The sequence below is a fragment of the Branchiostoma lanceolatum genome, chromosome 8, assembly GCF_035083965.1.
Source record: "Branchiostoma lanceolatum isolate klBraLanc5 chromosome 8, klBraLanc5.hap2, whole genome shotgun sequence".
NCBI lineage: Eukaryota > Metazoa > Chordata > Leptocardii > Amphioxiformes > Branchiostomatidae > Branchiostoma > Branchiostoma lanceolatum.
In genome coordinates this window covers 18554306-18562497 of record NC_089729.1, presented here as the reverse complement: position 1 = coordinate 18562497, position 8192 = coordinate 18554306, and the positions used below count along the sequence as shown (strand labels likewise).

The window sequence follows — 8192 nt, the reverse complement described above, 5'->3', positions numbered from 1 at the left end:
ATATGAATAATATGAACAAGTAAAATGTTTACTTAACATTCCTACACCAACTGTTTAAACTTCAAAGTCCTATTCAAATTCATCACTGAGATGTCTAATCGTAAAGCTTATGTACCTTGCCAGGGGCTGACCAAAAAAAGGCTAGGGTCTGCAGGTTTTTGCTAGGATTGGCCGGGTAATCGGACACACAACATTTTGCATAGGCCTTATAAACAGAGATTGTCCATCTGTACTGTGAACGGTGTGCTTGGCATGTCAGCATTTGATTAATCTTTTCGCCAAAGCTTCAAAACAACGTAGACAATTCAGAGGACGTGTCGGCGCAAGTAGTAAAATTAACAATATTAAATGAATGATTAACCCATATAAAGGTAGTCGCGTTGTATTTGTCTATTGACTAACATTTGTTGACGTCGATACCTTTCACAAATCGGCGCGGCATATATAGATAGCATGGGTAAAATTATACATTCACACAGAAATTGATTCATATAAACATGTAATAGTAACAGTACCAGTACCAGTATTTTGTAGCCCGGGATGAAACAATATCTTACCTGCTCTCGAGCCGTACATAGGGTTGGGTATGTTCGCAGCGGCGTCTGCGAGTGACATCCAATCAGTCTGAGCTTGCTGTGTGGGCGTGGTGCCTGGAGGAAAGTTCAAGAAAACGAGCATCAAGTCAATGGAATTAGTCGAATATGCTGCAACATGCAGCTTTAAATTTTATATTTCATGATGTGAACAAAAGGTACAAGCTTGTCGGGCCAAACTAAGAGCAGGTAATGTATCAAAAAGACCATATTTAGCTGACGCTACACTGACATTGTGCCATAACCAATTAAAGACCCCAGTAAAACTATATAGATACGTAACGATGTGGACTACAGGCTTCAGTATGCGCCTGGCAGCCGTACAGTGCACATCAGTGGGGGCCTTGCTGAGAAAGTTTACCACGTACCAAGTTATTATTCAGGTCATGTTTGAAATCTAGAGACAACATGTACAGATAAGAAATTAAAGTATGGTTACGCATAAAGGACAGTTGGCAATGACAACACTTGCTTGCGATTTTGTTTGAGACATTGGCTAGCAGTTATATGTACTGTTCTAGTTTAATTGCTAGTTACTATAACAAGTAGACGAAAAAATCCATGAAAACATATTTTAGACACACAACTACCAACGTGATTGCTAATAGAGGGAAGACATAGGGAATTTAGGTTACAAAGACACAGACGCGCGAGTTTAATATAAAACATTGTCAAATTCCCTCTTTCTTGTTTTACGTTGCTTTTCAGTGTATTTTTTTTCAATGTATGTTTCAGATGGCTAATCAACTTTAATCATTGTCATCTTATTCTATGCACTAATTGAATCAGAGAAGTGGAAAAAAACTACACGTGCTAATTCTTTACTTGCGAAAAAAATAAGCTTACTGTATATAATATCAATCGGTAGGCACGTAAAATGGGGGTTCGGCGTACGAAAAGGTGCCTCAATCATGTTAAAGGGAAGGACTATCAACCACTCTCCGTAAAAAAGAATACCCTGCTACTGACACAGCAAGGAAACTTGCTGCCCAATGTGCCACTCGGCACTAAAGGGGTCTCGGTGATTTCGAACGAACTAACGAACTGCGACCTTATAGTATCTAACAAGCAACTGCCCCAATACCTGTGAATCAATACAAGAAAACCTTACAAAATGGTATAATTTATGGACAACTGTAAACTCGTAAACAGCAACAGGGCACGATGCTCTTGAGTATTAAAAAGAAACAAAGTAGAATATGCTGCATGGATCATGCGAAGTCACAAGTTACCTCCGTTGTCCCCAGTCTTGGACTGCTGCTGCCCTTCAAGCATGGTGTCACTTGTCAGGTTCCCGGACAGAAAAAATCACGTCCTATACCTGGCAAGGAATGGCTGGGCTGAACACAGTCTCAGACTCAATACAACCTTTCACCTTTACTTTAAGAGATTCAGAGTCCAGACAAATTACATTACTTAATGCAAAAGAAGCATCTAATACACCTAGCGTCACATACGTCTATAAACATTCAGTCTGTATACGTCTTCCTTCATGCGTACGCCTACGCTGCACGAAATGGCCTCGGATCCTGACAAATACGAACAGGGATTTTACTGCATTTTTGTTGGTTATCTGTGGATCCAACAACGAACCGTAACAGATCTAGGTGACGAAAAGAAGTAATCCTGAACCCTTAGGTCCGAAAAATGGTTTCGACCGATACGGGGCGGTAGACTACACGGAATTCCCACAGACCTTGATGGATACTTACAGCATTTTTTCTGTATCATGTTGAAAGAAACAGATCCGTTTATAAAGTTTTTGAATACAGACGTTCAAAATGGAGTACGGCTTCCTGGAGGTGTGTCCATCCCACATCGATATCCTGCTTGACGTAGTCAAGAAATGTGCACTTACTCGTCCTCACGTTGGCGATGTTGCACCTACCGTCGCGGCGAGGAACTCCAGTTGGCACAAGCCTAGTCATTCAAGAACACAACACATGATGCTGGTCAGACATATATAAATGTCTTTAACCAAGAACGGTTTATAGTAAAGGTCTGTGTCTTAATATGTCTGTAAAGGAAATGTCTTAACACCTGGACATAAAACATGCCCCAATTATTTTCATTACGTTCTAGTAGTTTCTGTTCTTTTCAGAAAAAAAAATTGTGTAGTACTGCTCAGGAACCTGCCATGCACCTTTCCCATTTATATATCAAATGATCTTTAACAACAACAGTTCTGACCGTATTGAAGCTATGCAATGATCGTGATTTTTGGGACGTTGTCGATTCCGACCAGTACATAGAAAATGCCTACACTGCCGGTTCAACAGAAACAACACTCTTCCATGTATTGCTCTGTAGCGGGCTTCCTTGGACCACTTCGTCTTGGACAGGTGCTGAGTGGCGTCATCGTCCCTTTCCTCAGTGACCACAGCTGCATGAGACCGGCTGTTGTCGTCTTCCCATCGTCTGGGTGAATGCCAGTAATCTTTTTTATTACATTGTTGACATTGTGGCATACCAGTCTGTTAAGTGCATGGCCCTCTCTGTTTTGTTGTTGGTTGTGGGCCATCTGTCTCCAAGAGGGCAACGACAGGTGCCATCAACTGTAGCCTCTAACCATCAGTGTCTGACATCCGATAACCTCTATGATCACAGATGCGTCGACAGATACGGACACCTGCAACCGCTGTTATAATTCGTCCCACTGCAATAAGCCCATTCACGGTTGCGACTACGCATGTGCAGTGTCAAAGGCCCCTGAAACGTTAACAGAACCCGTAGGGGAATTGTTATGCAAATCTAGACATCTAACAAATCGAGACGAGAACTGTTTACAAGCCAGAGGCCTACACCTTTTACACCGCACATGCGTATTCGCAACCGTGATTGGTCGTATTCCCTATATGCACCTTGTAAGGGCCAAGTTATGGTCGTCGTAACCTAATGGGACTGATTTTGTGTTTGTAAAAGTGTCTGATATGTTTGAAAAGGTGAGATTGATGCATGTTCTGGATATGTGATCACCTCCTGTCTGGCCGGCGATTCTTGTCACCTTCTTGACCCATTGATGCATGTTAAGCTCGAAAGAGTCCGTTCGAAGTCTGCCTAGCAGGGGTCAGCTCTTATTCGACCAGTTGATACTGTAGTCTCAGAATACTAGGACTTCCTGATCGCCGTGTATTGCTGTGTCGAACATTTGTGTGATTCTGTGTAAGTGGTCAATGTTAGCATTTGGTGGTCTATAAATGCATCCTACCACAATAGGGCTGTTTCAATTCTAACTTGAATAGAATTGGTTACGAATTCGTCAAGCGGATTCAAACTAGGTAGGTTTGGGAAATACCCAGATGGAGGAAAAGCTACGTCTGCGTATTTCTTTATTTGTTAATTTTTTTCTGATTTCTTTATACAGGGCAGACGCACTCAGTGCTTAACACACTGCTTTACAGGCGTGCCCAACACAGAATGACATAAACAGACTGAATAACATGAACAAGGAAAGAAGATAAACTGATAAACAAAAATAACCCAAACTAACAATATTCAGCCGAGCTTTAATCCAAATCATAAACCGTAGATCAAAGTCGATGTGCCAGGCCGGGTCTGGAGATCAGAGGTTAGCAGTGATGTTTTGGTAGCTTTTGAAAGCTAGACACGACGTGGCCACTCTAACTATAGTCGGCAAATCATTCCATGCAAATGCACCCCTGTACTCAAATTTTCTACGGCCGGATTCTAGTCTGACTTTCAGAAGTTGCAAATCATAAGTTTGAATTATGCCTTGTTGCATAAATTTGAGATGTTCTGTCAACTATTTGTAGATATTCTGGCATCTGTTAGTGGATTGATTTAAAGACGGTTTGAAGGAGGTGCATTTGCCGGCCAACTGCTAAACTTGCCGTTCCTGGGTGCGACCTTGCAGGTAGTTATGCAACCAGGCTATTGAATGGTTTACCCAGTTGAATAGCTTGCTCAGATCCGTGAACTGTCTGGACTGCAATGTTATCTCTTGAGTCGAGAGCAGTCAGCCACGTGTGGACCATCCTGACAGCGTCGATGACAATGAAAGAGGCCTTCAGGTACTTGTTACTGATGACCGGTGTGATAGAGGCTAAGAGTCTTTTTAGAATGCACCTTTCCAGTAGCTTGGCCAGGACTGAGAGGAGGGACACAGGCCTCGTATCACTCGGGTTGACTGCACCCGTTAACACCCGTTAACACCCGTTTACATTTGCTGCCTTCCATGGCCAGAGTCGGCCAGATACTTGTTTATTGGTATTATTCCCTACTATAATCATACATTGAACAGGTTAGGTAACGACAAGAGCATAGACTTCTGAGTACTGTTTCAGAGTCCATGCGGAATGGCCGTCTGCCATGGACCACTAGCTTTGGTGGGGTATATGCCCTTGAGAAGGGCCTTAACCTCGCCTATATCGAACATAGCTAAACTGCTTTGACAGGACGTTGAAGGGGGAACAAGTACAACTCCTTCCCAGGGCAACAAGCCTCGGAGCACTGTTGACTCAGAACTTCCTCCACTTCGCGATCGTGTTCTTATTTACCCACGAAAGTGATGCGTTTTGCTCTTTCTTGTGACCTGCCAAGTTCACGATCAACACAACTCCACCATTTACGTGGATTTTCCTGAGGTGGTGTGGGAAGTTTCTATAGTACTACCACTTCGCCTGTCAAATTTTCCATAACGTTTGAACTCAACGGATTTTTTTCTAGTGACACGTTTGACACGTCCGGTGATCCACTTCTTGTCACAGACTCACCTGTACCAACGGGACATACCAATACGTGTGGCCTTAAAGCTAAAAGTCTTGGGAGACACCTACTGCCAAAAGTCAATGTACGCCAACAATGCTGTTATGCTGTTACTTTATTTCACAAATCACAAGCAGTTTAATTCAGAATCCCTGCCTTTTCAGGGTTCGTCACCGTTTCTCATTTCATAACACAAGTAGGTCGTTTCCAAGCTCAACAACAGTTGTAGGATGTATTCCACATACAATATCACATCGCCGACAATTTCGTCGCTTCAATTTTCTTAAACACTTCTGCAGTTTATAATCTAACCATATGTCAACAGACCAGGCCACTATAACAAATCATCTGGGTCGTTTCTCTATACAGCAAAACAATTCCATTACTTCTTACTTGGACTGGTACAGATGCTGGTCCAATGACCCTTGCCTAGACATTTAAAACACACTTCATCTGGTTGCGGCTGCCTCCTGGCTTGACAAACGTTTTACTTCAATTCAGTTTATCAAAATCAACCTTGCAGCTTTAAATACATTCAAGCTGAATTGCCATGATTTTACACAATAATGCAGTACACGAGCAACATCCACAGTTGAACAACGACAAAACGCATGTATCATAACAGCGACGACAGTATCCATACAAAGCTAAGAGCAAAAGTCACAAGAACGTCTTCAGTAAATTAACAGTATCGGTGTTCCTGGGTCGACTTGGTATACAGGCGGTTAGCCCCGTGGAGAAACGAGTTGACTGCTGTTTTTTTGCGTTTCGGTGCCTTCGCACCGAAACGCAATGTCCTGGCTTTTACCTTCAAGCATGCTTCAAGCTTGGTTCAACACTGTGTCGCACACAATAAGACTATGGCAATACGTTCTCAAATCCTTGTATAGCCGTTGCCTTATATGGCAAGAGAGCAGGAAAAGGCAGGCACGCCAGATTTGCATGTGACACAGGACGGCGACCGCATGTACATGTAACTGCTACAACTGTTCGGAAATATCATTGCATTGTGGTTTCGGACTTTGATATCCTGAAAAATGACCATATTACATCTATTCCACAAGATTGCAGAAGAAAAAAAAAGATTTCGTCAAGAAAACGAGCAAAAATCGGCATAAATGATACCATATAGTGAGGTTATAGCATTACGTCCAAAGTAATAGTTACGTACCGCAGCTTGGCCGATCTGACAACGCGAAGCACTTCGGACCCAGGAGATCCGGGTTCGTCTCCGTGCATGGATTTTTTTTTTCTTTTTAGATATTGAATATCAAAAATATATATTGATATTATATTAATCTATCAATATCATATTTATGAATATCATTTTTTTTCATTAATAAATAAAGAAATATTTTATATTTGTTATTTTTAAATATTCATTTAATATATACAAGGCCTTTGTCTTATGAACAGGACTTCATAGATTCCAAACCCGGCATTCGAATTTTTCTGTTCATTGTAATGGAAAATACCGTGCAGCGGCTCCTATGCGCGGTAAGATGATTCTTGCAAAACACTCGCCACTAAACTTCTATCCCCGATGTAAACAGAGGCTCTTGATGTTGTTTGCAAAACAGCGATTCTTTGTTACAGTAGCAAATGCTCCATTGTTCAGTATCGACTTCATTCAGACAAGGACATTATATAGGAAGGACTGAGCACACAGAAAGTCCCCGCTGGGCGCTATTGTTCAGACCCGCTAAGCCCTGCGGCGATCTATTGTTTCCACCCTCCGGCGGCGCTTCTTTGTTCTCCGCCGTCTGATTTGAGCGTTCGCGCCGAAACCCGGCGAAGGCCATGCAAATGCGCCCGATCGTGACGTCACGCTCTCCGATGCTGGCCGAACGACGGGCGAGATGCCTGTAGTTTCCGCGGATTTCCTTATATGGGAAGCAAACGTGACGTGTGCAGACGGCACCATCATCCGGGTAAGACGTTGGCGGCCATTTTGATATGTGATCGGGCGCCGTGCGACCAAGATGAGTGAGTTTACAGGCATTTTTGTCCATGCGTACCTATATTTTCGTCTCAGAAATATGAAAAATATTCACTACTTGATGTATCTATAAGAATTGCTTAACCTTTTGAACCAAAAAAATAACGCTTTTGCCCGAAAGCACCAGGCTTGGGTGTCCCTATAAGAATATTGTTGTTGTTGTTCTCGGCTAACTTTTGATGTTCTAGGCACATGAGTTTTGGTCAATTTTTGTTCCAGTGTAATATTCGTAGGAAATGTATTTCTTGTGATATGATCGTAACGCCACACGGGGAATGTGCACAGTATACATCTTCATGCCTGGTAACATGTATGTAGGTTCCCAATCTTTATATCGAGAGGATGATCGACTCCCGATTTTTTTTGTATTTTGCAGATTGCAAACTTCCGTGGAAGAGCCATGACCACCAAAGCTACGTCCCACGATACAGCGTTGCCGAAAATACCACGTAGAGGATAAATTAAAGTTTACGCATCAAATATTTGTTTGTGAATCACGCTCCAAGCTTAACCAAGGTTCTGTTTTTACTAAAATACTTGTACATATAGAATAAATACATGTATGTCTTGAATTCCCAAATCTCCAGTGTGATATTTTCTTCTTCAATTTTCTAGCCGGTATTCTAGCTTGACGCAAGGTAAGTGTTAAAAAGATCTCCCCTCCCCACAGTTCGGTTACGCCAGACCAAGGAGGTTTTATATTTAGTTTTGTGCGTTTTTTAGGACTTCCAGCTCCTCCGTTTCTTCACGATCGTCTTGCAGCTTGAAAAACACTCCAAAAGAAGTCCTCATCGCCCGGTCAAGCCATCTGAATTTGTATTATAATAGTGGGACGCTTGTGGCCCCTTGGAATATATGCAAATCTGGGGGTAATT

General features: G+C 42.3%; 1 long non-coding RNA gene across 1 annotated transcript; it reads left to right on the top strand.

Moving 5' to 3' along the window:
- Positions 1–6078: 6078 nt before the first annotated feature.
- Positions 6079–7889, top strand: LOC136440705 (uncharacterized). Its single transcript, XR_010756693.1, has 2 exons — positions 6079–7304; positions 7694–7889. It is a non-coding gene; the product is annotated as an uncharacterized lncRNA (long non-coding RNA).
- Positions 7890–8192: the final 303 nt, after the last annotated feature.